General features: G+C 41.7%; 1 long non-coding RNA gene across 1 annotated transcript in view; it reads right to left on the reverse strand.

The window, feature by feature from the left end:
- Nucleotides 1-10,278: 10,278 nt before the first annotated feature.
- LOC139083262 (uncharacterized) overlaps nucleotides 10,279-14,159 on the reverse strand; it is a 93,024-nt gene continuing 89,143 nt past the window's right edge. Inside the window, exon 3 of the long non-coding RNA XR_011539831.1 lies at nucleotides 10,279-12,289. This is a non-coding gene — a long non-coding RNA (uncharacterized lncRNA). The remainder of the gene's footprint in view (nucleotides 12,290-14,159) is intronic.

Here is a 14,159-nt window from a genome sequence, read left to right on the forward strand (position 1 = left end):
AGCATGAATTAAGACAAACTGTACTCCCAGTAATTGTATTCTTCACAACTATGCACTATAGGAAAAAAATGCCAGTTTTACTTTAGAATGTCCTTGATATAGCCATGAAATTATTAATCTTGACTCTTGAGAACAGATCATTTTAATATTATATGTGATGAAATGGGAAGTATGAATAAATCACTTCAACTGCACACTGAAGCATGGTGATTGTCTTAAGAAAAAGTACGTGCAATTGTTAGAGTTGCAAACTGAGCTACCCACTTTTTTCATGGAACACCGTTTTTAATCAAAAGAGAGCCTGAAAGACTTCAGATCTGGTCTTTGGCAGGCATTTTCTCAGAAAGGAATGAGATGAGCCTGTCATTTCAAGGATAACAACTGACAGTATTGTAGCCAATAATAAAATTCAAACCTTCAAGGACAAGCTTGAATTTTTAGAAAACTTGTCACTTAGGATGCTTTCTGCTGTGAGCTGGACTGCTTCCCAATACTTCAAGACTTTTCTGATGAGCTTGGTGGCGATACTAAAAACTGTGGAGTTTTATATTGTATAATGAAATACGTCAAAATTTTGAAGATCTGCATAAATCAGCAAACCAGTTTTTCCAAATGACCAATACACAATGTTACAAAATCATGTACAGGTAAAAGATCCATTCAAAGTGCAAAATAGACCATTGGATTTTGATGAAACAGAGTACAAAAGTTCATTGATATGGGGGCTGGCCCCGTGGCCGAGCGGTTAAGTTTGCGCGCTCCGCTGCAGGCGGCCCAGTGTTTCGTTGGTTCGAATCCTGGGCGCGGACATGACACTGCTCGTCAAACCACGCTGAGGCGGCGTCCCACATGCCACAACTAGAAGGACCCACAACAAAGAATATACAACTATGTACCGGGGGGCTTTGGGGAGAAAAAGGAAAAATAAAATCTTTAAAAAAAAAAAAAAAAGTTCATTGATATGGTTCCAGAGTTCACACTGGAACTAATCTTTAAGAAACTCCTAGTTGCAAGAGCATATAATACTTGTAAATATCTATGCACCCAACATAGGAGCATCTAAATATATAAAGCAATTATTAACAGACATAAAAGGAGAAATAGATAGTAATGCAATAACAGTAGGGGAGTTTAACACTCAACTTATATCAATGGATAGATCATCCAAACAGAAGATCAATATGGAAACATTGGCCTTAAATGACACATTAGACCAGGTGGACTTACTCCATCCAAAAACTGCAGAATACACATTCTTTTATAATGCACATGGAACATTCTCCAGGATAGAACACATATTAGGGCACAAAACAAGTCTAAATAAATTTAAGAAGACTGAAATAATACCAAGTGTCTTTGCTGACTACAACAGTATGAAATTAGAAATCAACTACAGGAAAAAGACTGGAAAAGCCACAAATCTGTTGAGATTAAACAAAATGCTACTGAGCAATGATTGGGTCAATGAAGAAATCAAAGGATAAATCAAAAAATATCTGGAGACAAATGAAAATGAAAGTATGACATGCCAAAGTTTATGAGATACAGCAAAAGCTAAGATGTAAGTTTATAGCACTACAGGCCTACCTCAACAATGAAGAAAAATCTCAAATAAATAATCTAACAGTGCACCTAAAGGAACTAGAAAAAGAACAAACAAAGCCCAAAATCAGCAGAAGGAAATAACAAAAGAGCAGAAATAAGTGAAATAGAGGTTTGAAAAAATGAATGAAACAAAGAACTGGTTCTTTGAAAAGATAAACAAAACTGACAAAACTTTAGCTAGACTCACCAAGAAAAAAAGAGAGAAGGCTCAAAAAATAAGACCAGAAATGAAAGAGGAGAAATTATAATGGACACCTCAGAAATACAAAAGATTACAAGAGAATACTACAAAAAGCTATATGCCAACAAACTGGATAATCTAAAAGAAATGGATAAATTCTTAGAATCATGCAACCTTCCAAAACTGAATCAAGAAAAAATAGAGAATTTGAATAGACTAATCACCAGTAAGGAGATTGAAACAGTAATCAAAAACCTCCCCAAAAATAAGAGTCCAGGACCAGACAGCTTCCCTGGTGAATTATACCAAACATTCAAAGAAGATTTAATACCTATCCTTCTCAAACTCTTCCAAAAAATTGAAGTGGAGGGCAAGCTTCTTAATTCATTCTATGAAGCCAACATTACGCTGACACCAAAACCAGATGAGGACAACACAAAAAAAAGAAAATTACAGGCCAACATCACTGATGGACATCAATGCAAAAATCCTCAACAAAATACTAGCAAATCGAATACAATAATATATTTAAAAGATCACACATCATGATCAAGTGGGATTTATTCTAGGGATGCAGGGATGGCTTAGCATCTGCAAATCAATTGACATGATACACCACATTAACAAAATGAAGAATAAAAATCACATGATCATCTTAATACATCCAGAGAAAGCATTTGACAAGATACAGCATCCATTTGTGATAAAAATTCTCAATAAATTGGATATAGAAGGAAAGCAACTCAATATAATAAAGCCCATATATGACAAACAAACAGCTAACATCATACTCAACAGTGAAAAACCAAAAGTCATCCCTCTGAGAACAGGAACAAGACAAGCATGCCCACTCTCACCACTCTCACTCAGCATACTACTGGAAGTTTTAGCCAGAGGAATTAGGCAAGAAAAAGAAGTGAAAGCCATCCAAATTGGAAAGAAAGAAGTTAAACTGTCACTTTTTGCAGATGACATGATTTTATATATAGAAACCCCTAAATCCACCAAAAAAATATATTAGAAATAATAAATGAATACAGTAAAGTTGCAGGATACAAAATCAACACACAAAAATCAGTTGCATTTCTATACACTAACAATAAAGTAGCAGAAAGAGAAGTTAAAAATACAATCACATTTACAATTGCAACAAAAAGAGTAAAATACCTAGGAATAAACTTAACCAAAGAGGTGAAAGACCTATACACTGAAAACCATAAAACATTGTTGAAAGAAATTGAAGAAGACACACAGAAATGGGAAGAATTTCCATGCTTTTGGATTGGAAGAATTAACATAGTTAAAATATCTATACTTCCCAAAGCAATCTACAGATTCAATGCAATCCCTATCAAAGTCCCAATGACACTTTTGACAGAAATAGAACAAAGAATCCTAAAATGTATATGGAACAACAAAAGACCGCAATTAGCCAAAGCCATCCTGAGACAAAAGAACAAAGCTAGAGGTATCACACTCCCTGATTTCAAAATATACTACAAAGCCATAGTAACCAAAACAGCATGGCACTGGCACAAAAACAGACACACAGATCAATGGAACTGAATCGAGAGCCCAGAAATAAAACCACACATCTGTGGACAGCTAATTTTCACCAAGGGAGTCAAGAACACACAACGGAGAAAGGAAAGTCTTTTCAATAAATGGCATTGGGAAAACTGGACAGCCACATGCAAAAGAATGAAAGTAGACCATTATCGTACACCATACACAAAGCTTAACTCAAAATGAATTAAAGATTTGAATGTTAAACCTGAAACCATAAAACTTCTAGCAGAAAACATAGGCAGCATGCTCTTCAACCTCAGTCTTAGCAGCATATTTTCAAATACCATGTCTGACCAGGCAAGGGAAACAAAAGAAAAAATAAACAAATGGGACTACATTAAACTAAAAAGCTTCTGCACAGCAAAGGAAACCATCAACGAAATGAAAAGACAACCTAACAATTGGGAGAAGATATTTGCAAACCATATATCTGATAAGGGGTTAATATCCAAAATATATAAAGACTCATACATCTCAACAATGACCAAAAAAACCACCCAATTAAAAAATGGGCAAAAGATCTGAACAGATAGTTCTCCAAAGAAGATATACAGATGGCCAACAGGCACATGAAAAGATGTTCAACATCACTATCAGGGAAATGCAAATCAAAACTACAATGAGATATCACCTCACACCTGTCAGAATGGCTATAATGAACAGGACAGGAAACAAGAAGTGTTAGAGAGGATGTGGAGAAAAGGGAACCCTCATATACTGCTGGTGGGAATGCAAACTGGTGCAGCCACTATAGAAAACAGTATGGAGATTCCTCAAAAAATTAAAAATAGAACTACCATATGATCCAGCTATTCCACTGCTGGCTATTTATCCAAAGAACATGAAAACATGAATGCCTAAAGATATATGCACCCCTATGTTCATTGCAGTGTTATTCACAATAGCCAAAACATGGAAACAGCCCAAGTGCCAATCAAGGGACAAACGGATAAAGAAGATGTGGTTTATATACACAATAGAATACTACTCAGCTATAAAAAAAGATGAAATCTTGCCATTTGTGACAACATGGATGGACCTCGAGGGTATTATGCCAAGTGAAATAAGTCAGATGGAGAAGGTCAAATACCATATGATCTCACTCATAAATAGAAGATAAAAACAACAACAACAAACAATCACATAGATACAGAGATTATAGTGGTGGTTACCAGAGAGGAAGGGAGGAGGGAGAAGGGTGAAAGAGCTGACTGGGCACGTGTGCGTGGTGATGGATGGTAATTCGTCTTTGGGTGGTGAACATGATGTAATCTACACAGAAATCAAAATATAATGATGTACACCTGAAGTTTATATAATGTTATAAACGAATGTTACCTCAATAAAAAGTATATAATAAAATTTTTTTTAATTTAAAACAATTTTGAAAAGAAAGAAACTGCTAGCTGCAAGTTTTGATGTGCTATCAAAGGAGAATATCCACACTATCTGAAAAAAGCTATTAAAATTCTCCTCCCTTTTCCAACAACATATCTGGGTGAGGCTGGATTTTCTTCATATTCTTCAACCAAAACAACGAATTGCAACAGATTGCCATGCAAATTGCAAAAATAGATATGAGAATCCAGCTATTTTCTATCAAGCCAGGCATTTAAAAGATTTGCAAAGAAAATGTTAAACTGTTAACAAAAGCTCAACTCTTCTCTTTAATTTTTTTGAGAAAATACATTTATTTTTCATAGCAACATGTTATTGATGTTAACATGTTAATATATTTATTACTTTTGTTTTTAAATGAATTAAATATTTTAAAGACTTCTCCATTTTAAATACCTATTGCAGTAAATATCGATAGCTATAACCCACATAAACAGAAGCTCTTTGAGGTCCTTCATCTTTCTTAAGCCTGGAAATTAAAAAGAGACCAAAAATTTCCTGATGCCAAAAAGTTGTTTGAGAAATGCTGAGCTTAGAGAATCAAGCTAGAGGAAAAAAGAAGCAAAAAAAAAAATCAATGAGGATATTTTTTGCTGTGAGAAACTGAAAACCCACCTTGAACTGAATATAAACGAAATGGAAATCCTTTCTCTCACATAAAGGAAGTCCCAGGTGGGGCAACTCCAGGGTTGGTTGATTCAGCAGCTACATGATGTCAAGGACCCTGGCTCTTTCCATCTGTCTGCTGTGCTGCCCACAGCATTGGCTTCAGCCTTAGGAGGGTGGCCTCCTGGTCACAAGATCACTGCAGTGGCAATCAGGGTGGCATGCCTTCATGTTCACACACGGCAGGTGAGAGAAAAAACCTTCCAGCCATGGAATATAAACCCTCCTCTCAGTCTGACTGGTGCATGTTGAGTTATAGCCCACCAAGAGAACGCCCTACTGATTGGACTGTACCTGCCTTGGAACTGGGGATAGGGCAGCCCCCTGAGGAAAATGAAAGGGGAGGGAAGTCTTTGTTAGAGAGGAGGAAGGTAAGAAATGGACGCTGCATAGACTGCAACTCCCATTCCAACAGGCAGGAAATAGGGAACTGAGTGTGGCTGGACTTCTAGAACCAAAGCCAAAATCAGACCCCAGGAAGGCTGCAGTGAGGAAACCACTACCCAGTGGCATTGTCCAGCAGATGTTCTACAGACCCCACCGTTACCACTACCTCTTCTGTCACTGGACCACAGATGCCACTGTCATCACTGCTGCTGCTGGAAGAGCAATTTCTATACTGCCCTTGAACTGCACCACTTGCTTAAAATTCTAAGTCCTGGGATGGGGAATCTGATTTGCTGACATAGTTATTGTCCTAGCTGTTCCAGGAGAGAGAAAGGACTACCCCACCTCCTTCAGCTTCCCAATGAGAGGTGGGGTCCTCCTCCACCAAGGCTCATACCAGGTCGGGGAGTCCAGCAAAATAAGAAGGACATCTGGATGCAGTGTAGCCAAAAATGCAAATGGCCACTTGCAGCATAGATAAAAATTCTTCAGAAATAATTTAGATCAAACAAGGATAGATAGATAGATAGATAGATAGATAGATAGATAGATAGATAGAAGAGATAGTTATATATACATATTTTTATATATGCATCCTTATTTATTTATTTATACGTAGCAAATACAAGAGCAGTAATTTATCCCAACACACCATTTACTAGCTGTGTGGCCTGGCTTAAACCTCCTATGCCCTCAGTTTTCTCACCTGTAAAATAGGGATAATAGAGAACCTACCTCATGAGTGTATTTCAAGGTCTAAATAAGTTAATACCTGTAGCATGCTTAACGCAATATCTAAGAAATGGTAATGCTCAGGAAGCGTTAATTATTAACAGCAATGACGAAGGAACATTGAAATGGCATAAAACATTTAACTGTAAATTCTCTTTCCTACCTTCGAGGCTCACCAATACCCAAAGGAGAGAGTTTCCAATTTCTTGCTTGAGATGCCTCCTGGGGCAGTAGCTGACGAGCAAAACTGGTACCTTTGTTCACAGTGGCTAGACTACCTTTAATTCAGAGCATGAACAACCATTGGATGTCTCTCCCCTATTCACTGGTTTTCCATGTGTCAGCCCAGAGGAAACAGTTCTCTAGCAAGTAACCTAACCCTTCGAGGGCAGATGTTCTCAGTTCTCTGGAACTAACAGCTGACTTAAAACGGAAGGACACCAGAGAAAAAGACATTGGAAGGAAATATACCAACGTGTTAATAGCAGCTATCCCTAAATGTGCGGTCATGGACATTTGCATTTCCTTCTTTTCCTTGTCAGAATCTTCTAGTCTCTATAATAAATAATTAATTCTGTATTTTATTTTGTGTTAATAGTATTAATTTTGTAATTTTTTTACATGCAGTATATATTCTAATCTGAACTATTTTGTTGCCTAAAACTAATAATGGAGTGAATCAACTTCTTTTTAATATAACTTTGGGGAAAAAGTTTGCAAAGATGACCAGAGATCAGACTTGAGAGCGTGTGTAAGGAAAACGTGAAAGGCAGACTCGGGAACCCAAGGGCTGGCACTCTCCCTTCCTGCTCTACCTCACACCCCAACACCCTCTAGTGAAAATGATTCCTAAGGATTGACTTAATGGGGGTAAAGAAGCTCCGGATAATAATGGCCACTGTTCATTGAGCTTTACATGCGTAATCACACTTAACCTTCCAACCCTAGGGGATGTAAGCATCAGCATCCCTATTTTACAGATGAGGAAACTGAGGCTCATCTCAGTTTCTCAGTTTAAGGACTGGAGAGGGACACATGTGTTGGGCAGTGAGAGTAAGGTCAGGCCTGGTGAGGGGCTCCCTATGGGCCTTGGGGAGTTGTTTCTACTCCAGCTTGGAGCAGCGGCTGACCCACCATCTTCCTGAAGGGCACCCAGGGCAAAGAGGTAGAGGAGATACCCAACACAACTGAGCCAGAAGCCCAGGGCTGCAACCCCACAGTGTCCCGGCCCGTCTTTCATTTTTCCTCAGTATGTCAGCAGAGCTCATGTCATCTGCAAGGCTTCTCACCACAGCAAGAGATATTTTCTGTGCTCCTGTTATGGGCTGAGCACTGTGGGGAGAGGAGAAGCATGGGACCCGTGGCCTCTGGCCTTAATGAAAGCTGTTCTGATCTGCAGACAAGACCTGCTGGCCGCTAATCCAATCATAGTAAATAATGTTTCCAGACCCAAGAGGAAAGGGTCAGGGAGAGTAGATAATTGGGTTTGAGGGTGCTGCACAATCACTGCCAGAAGAGTTCACACGGGGAACTGATATGTATTGAGTGCCTACCTCATACACGTCGGCGCTTCAGTCCTCACAGCAGCCATCTGTGGTCTGTGTTCTCCCGGGGGTCCCACAACTGTCTGAGGTCACACCAGTACCTAGGCTCAGAGCCAGATCCCGCCCCCCAGGCTGTCCTCCTCCTGATGGAGGGCGAGACCCTCTCCAGGCAGCCCACTGCCCCCTTAAGGATGCCCGTTCACCACCAAAACCTCCACAGTCTGTGAGCATTCGGAAGAGGAGTGCTGGCTCAGAGGGAGAACCCTCCAGAAGCTCGTCCCAAACCCCTTTTACATAGGCCTCAGTCATGAAACATAAGCCCAGAATACCAGTGAAACATCAATCAAGTCTCAAAATGGGCTCCTCTATACTCATTTTTATCATCTATATTATAAAAGGATTTGTATTTCTTTCATTTTTAAGTCCTTACAATTTCTTCCCACTTCTCCTGGGTCAACTGGGAAGCTTTGGGGGCGATGGCAGGGGTTGGGGGGGGAAGGTCCCAGTTCACAATTCTCTGTAAGCAAGTGGCCCTGGGGGCAGAGGGAGTCATGCATGTAAGATGGCTCTCCCGTCCCTTTCTACATGCAGGTAAGTTAGTGACCTGTTATCAGGAGGGCACGTCCCAGAGGACAGACAACCGCATGCATGCTGGAGCTCTGGCACTGTGAAACAGTCTACGGAGAGGAACAGAGAGGAAGAATAAAAGGCAAACCCATGCCAAACTAACTCAGGAGGGTGACCAGCGCTCCGGCGTGCCTGGGTCTGAGAGGGTCCCCGGGATGCAGGACTTTCCGTGTTAAATCCAGGCTAGTCCTGGACAAAGCAAGAAGAGTTGGGCACCTTACCCAACCTCTCGCGCTCAGGTAATGAGGCCTCTGGCTCTCATCCTTCCTTGGCCCACGTGCACACCCCACCCGGTGATCCCCAGCTGGCCGACTTTAGTAACAGCCAGTGTTTCTCGAGTGTTTACTCAGTGTCAGGCACTTTACACATTTGCCTCATTTAATCCTCAGCTCAGACCTAAGGAGAAAACACAATTATCACCTCCTTTCACAGATGAAGAAACTGAGGCTTAAAGAGGTTAAGTAACTTGTATACAAATATTTTCATAAGACCAGCTTCTGCCCACACTTGAGTTTAGAAAGGGGCTCTGTTCTCTGCTTTCTGAAGTTTGTCAGAGCGAGAGACAGAGGGCAGGAGAGAGGAAGTTAGGACGGAAATTAGAAAGTTGGGAAGTTGGGAAGGAAGCGGGGGGGTGGAGGGAGAGAAAAAGGAAGAAAGAGGGAGAGAGGGAAGGAGGATAAGAGGGAAGGATGAGTGAGAGAAGGGAGACTTGAACGTCCTCCCAGGAGGACGTGCGGCATCTCAGAAATCAACCTTCCGAAGGATTCACCCATCCTCATCTTGCTCCCACTCGGCTCTCCCGTGGAGCTGAGAGCACCAGGTGCAGCTCATTTTACTCCCTGCTAGAAATGAGGGTATTATCATATGATATTCATGCCTATTTTTATAAATAATTCATCTTTTTTTGCACAAAAGTAAAATAGCCTGAAGCTGGAACATTTAAAAGGAACGTTGGAGCCTTATTCATAAAATAATAATGTGCTGGTTTGCCTGACAGTTTGTGAAAGTCCCAAAGCTAAAATACACCAAGTTCTAGGTCTATTTTTAGCCTGGAAAAGGCCTTCCGATGTCTTTCTCAGTTCACACTTGATAAGGGCAGTGTTATGCTTTCTCTGAAACTGGGCTTTCCCAAATCAGTTACATTCGCATAGGGAAATCTAAAAGATAACTTGGCAAATAAGCATATTTATGTAATCCAAGCTCCTAGTACACACATGCTTTTTTTAACTCCACAAAAATAAATTATAAACAAGAGCATGATGGAGTCTATGGTCAACCATGGCTATGGGAATGGGGCCACAGACGATGCTTATGTGAGTCTTTTTCCCAAGCCTGAGAGGGGGGTTTCTTTTGCAGAGAGATGGCAATTCCAGAGCTGGGAAGGCTTAGAAACAATCATTAGACAATAAGATTTGGGTCTCCATGTTATTATGGGTACCTCCTCCCCTCCCCCACCCCCCCATATCATGGACTACTTTTTTACAAGATCTTTGTTTCGTCACCTGTGATGATTTTTAAAATACTATGATGGCTCTCATTCAATTATCTCAAAAGGACACACAACAAACATTTTTTAATTAATTTTTTTATTGCAGTAACGTTGGATTATAATATTATGTAGCTTTCAGATGTACATCGTGATATATTTCAAATTCTGTGTAGATTACATCATGTTCACCACCCAAAAACTAATTATAGTCCATCCCCTCACATGTGAGCCTAATCACCCCTTTTGCCCTCTACCCTCGTCCCCTATGGTAACCACCAATCCAATCTCCATTGCTGTGTGTTTGTTTGTCATTTTTATCTTCTACTTATGAGTGAGATCTTACGGTATTTGACTTTCTCCTTTTGACATTTCACTTAGCATAATACCCTCAAGGTCCATCGATGTTGTCACAAATGGCTGGATTTCATCATTTCTTATGGCTGAGTAGTATTCCATCATGTATATATATCACATCTTCTTTATCCATTCATCCCTTGATGGGCACCTAGGTTGCTTCCAAGTCTTGGCTATTGTGTATAATGCTGCAATGAACCTAGGGGTGCGTGTGTCTTTATGCATTTGTGTTTTCAAGTTCTTTGGACAAATGTCCAGCAGTGGGATAGCTGGATCATATGGTAGTTCTATTCTTAATTTTCTGAGGATACTCCATACTGCTTTCCATAGTGGCTGCACCAGTTTGCATTCCCGCCAGCAGTGTACAAGTGTTCCCTTCTCTCCACATCCTCTCCGACATTTGTTGTTTCCTGTCTCACACAACAAACTTATAATGTTGGTTGTATATGACATAGCGTGACCAACCCATTTGCTAGGGATTGAGGGTTTTCTGGGACACAGGACTTTCAGCGCTAAACCAGAAAGTCCCGGGAAAACCAGGAGCAGTTGGTCATCCTACCTATGCTCAGGGATCTGGATCGCTGGGATAGGGCAGAGGGGAAAATGGTGACTATACCCTTTCACACATTTGGAATGTTGAACCATGTGAGTTTATTACCTTTTCAAAAATAATAGGTTAAAAACATTCTGTCAATCAGGTGAGAGGACTATTTATTTAAATTAGTAGATCTCTAAGAATGGCAAACAATAGTTTATTAGACCTTTGCAGAATTAACATCACCATGCTTAAGTCCTGCTTGTGTATTATTTCATTCATTCCTAAAACATATGCTCCAAAGGACTTTACAATTATTCACCAAAAGAACTCAAAATTTGGCGAAGTTCTTTAACACTAATTCTCACAACACCAGAAGATAACTGAGGCTCCTTTGGTTGTTCTGTTTGAAAGATCAGGAAATGGAGGCCTAAGGAGGTGAGCTAACTTGCCCAGGCTTAGACGCGAGTGCATGCCGGGCCATCTCTCCCCCGGGGCAGCGTCTCCTCTGCTGGCCTACTTTACATCTGGTTAATATTGTCCAAGCATGGAAACAGCTGGCCGTTGCCAAAGAGAAATATTTCTATCAAAGTTTCTCAAGTGTCCCCTAGGAGAGCCCGCCGACAACCAGTGATGACATAATATTGGCTGACGGAGCCCTCCCAGCCAATCACGATGCAGCAAAGAATGCCACCCACAGAGAAACTTTTTATGGGATTTCAACAGGACACAAAGTCCTGAGGTGCATAATGTGGGCACGGCCCCAATCTCCAATCTAAGGGTGACCATCTGGCCACAGCTCCTTTTGCTGTTCAGCATTTATCTCACGCACATCAAAGTCACATTCATTCATCCTCTTCTCAAAATGAAGATTCTGAGAGGCGAAGACCAGCTGAGCAGAACAGGCCACAGACTTCTTTCTCCAAAACAGCTGAGGGTGGGGAGGGGGGCCGTTCACCCTCCGGATGGCCGTTTGTAAAATAAATATCGATGTGAGGCGGACTCCAGCCTGCTCGATGAAAACACACCAGCTGTTGTCGCTGCATGTTTCAGGGTCTGCAGTTCCAAGTGAGAGTCACCCCCACATCCAGAGACATCCCCTCCATGCCTGTCCTGCTGTAATTCCCACAATTGGCATCATTGGCCTCTCAGTGAAGGCTGGAATTAGGTACCACATTTTTGAGAATTCGTGTTCCAGTTCCCTTTGAAGGACAGGGCAGAAGAAGGGTAAGTTTTGAGATGGTCCCGGGTGGCACCCTGTCCCATCCCCACAGTGTGAATTCCAAACCTTTACCCGTCTGTGGATGCCTCTGAGTCCCACTCTCGACCCTTCTATCTCACAAACAACCTTGTCACCTGCTTCCCAAGAAGCTCTGCTCTGCATCCCTACCCTTCTTTCCTTTTCCCCTCCAATCTCAGGGATATGCCCCCCTATTCAAGACCATCCCTCCACATTTACCCCGGATCCTGCCTTCTCCATCTCTTCTAAGACTTTGCTCCACAAATTGCCTCCACTTTCTCCTGTATCTTCAATCCTCTGCTAGATATTTCCCATTCTGGTCTCTCATCAAGTTTCAAGAAAAATCCCATCAACTTTGTGTGTCTCCCTCCTGGACCCCAATATCTCCGGCTGCTCCTTCCCGGAAGCTCTAGGAGGCATTTGCCGATGCTGGGGCTTCCTGATTCAGAACTCTCTGCTTCCTGGAGGGCCGGGACCTCTTTCTCTCCAGCTTTTCCATCTTCTCTCTGACTTGCTCTTCCTCTTTGGAGCTGACTTCTCTGCCTTGAGCTCAGTCCCCAGGGTTTCCACCTGTGACCTCTTCTCACCCTGTCCCCTTCCCTGGGTCTTCAACCATGGCCCCAGCTTTAAGTGGCTTTCTCAATTTGTCCCTTGATCATCCTTAAGAGCTTCTGACTCCAGGAACCTCAAACTCAACATGCTCAAAACTGGACTCTCGTCTTCCCCCCAAACCTATTCTGCTTCCTGAGCTCCCTGTCTCTGTTGACAGAGCCAGAAACCTGGGGGTCCCACATACCCCTCCCCCTCCTCACTCCCACTTCGCAGAGTCCTGTCTCTTCTCCCTCAAAACGGAGTCCAGATCTATCCACAATTAAATTATACTGACTCATTCATTTGCTTATTTGTCTTCTCAAAACACACAAAGACATGCATGAACGTAATATACATCAAGTCAGGAATTATGTCTGCTTTGTTCGTTGCTGTATCCTTATCAGCCAGAAATGTGCCTGGCACATAGTCAGTGCTCAATAAATGATGCTCAGCTGAATGAGCAAATAGGCACTGTGTTAGTTTATGTCAGGTAGTGTAGTGGTTGAGCGTACACATTTAAAGCCAGAAGGCAAGAGTTTGAATCTTGACCCTGCCATTTACTCTCTGTTGACTTTTTAACTAAATTAACTTAACCTAAGTCTGAACTTCCTCATCAGTAATACAGGCACAAAAATAGTAGCTGACTCAAGAGTTCATTATTAGGATTAAGTGAGACGATACACGCAAAGAGCTCATCACTGTGCCTGGTGCATATCAAGAAATCGACAGCTGCTAGCTACTACCATTGTTCTTGTCATCATTCTCCCCTATCCTCAGGTCTCACTTGTGTTATAACGCCCTCCCAACTGTTCTCTTAGAGTCCACACACCTCCCCTCAGGGTTATCCCCACCCTACTCTCAAATCAGAGTGAGCTCTTTGCCTCTAGAGTCCAGACCCCTTAGTACGGCCCCAGCCTCATCTACCCCCACCCTCAGGCACCCCAAACTCTAACGTTACTAAACTACTTGATATCCCTCCCCTCCGAGCCTTAGCCTAAGCTATTCCTGGGTTCTTCTCCTAGGAATCCTCTTCCATACACCCCTCTCCTCCATTTTTTCCCTAAAGAACCCTTAGTCATTCTACAAATAAGACACGCGCTCCTTTATGAAGTTTTTCCTGATCTCCTCTTCACAACCCTCTGCCGTCCCATGCAAATTTACCCCATCCCACACACAGTCCTCTGTGACAGCTAGGATGGCCAACTGTCGCAGCTTACCCAGGACAGAAGAGTTGCCCAGAA

The sequence above is a fragment of the Equus przewalskii genome, chromosome 1 (genome assembly GCF_037783145.1).
Source record: "Equus przewalskii isolate Varuska chromosome 1, EquPr2, whole genome shotgun sequence".
Lineage (NCBI taxonomy): Eukaryota > Metazoa > Chordata > Mammalia > Perissodactyla > Equidae > Equus > Equus przewalskii.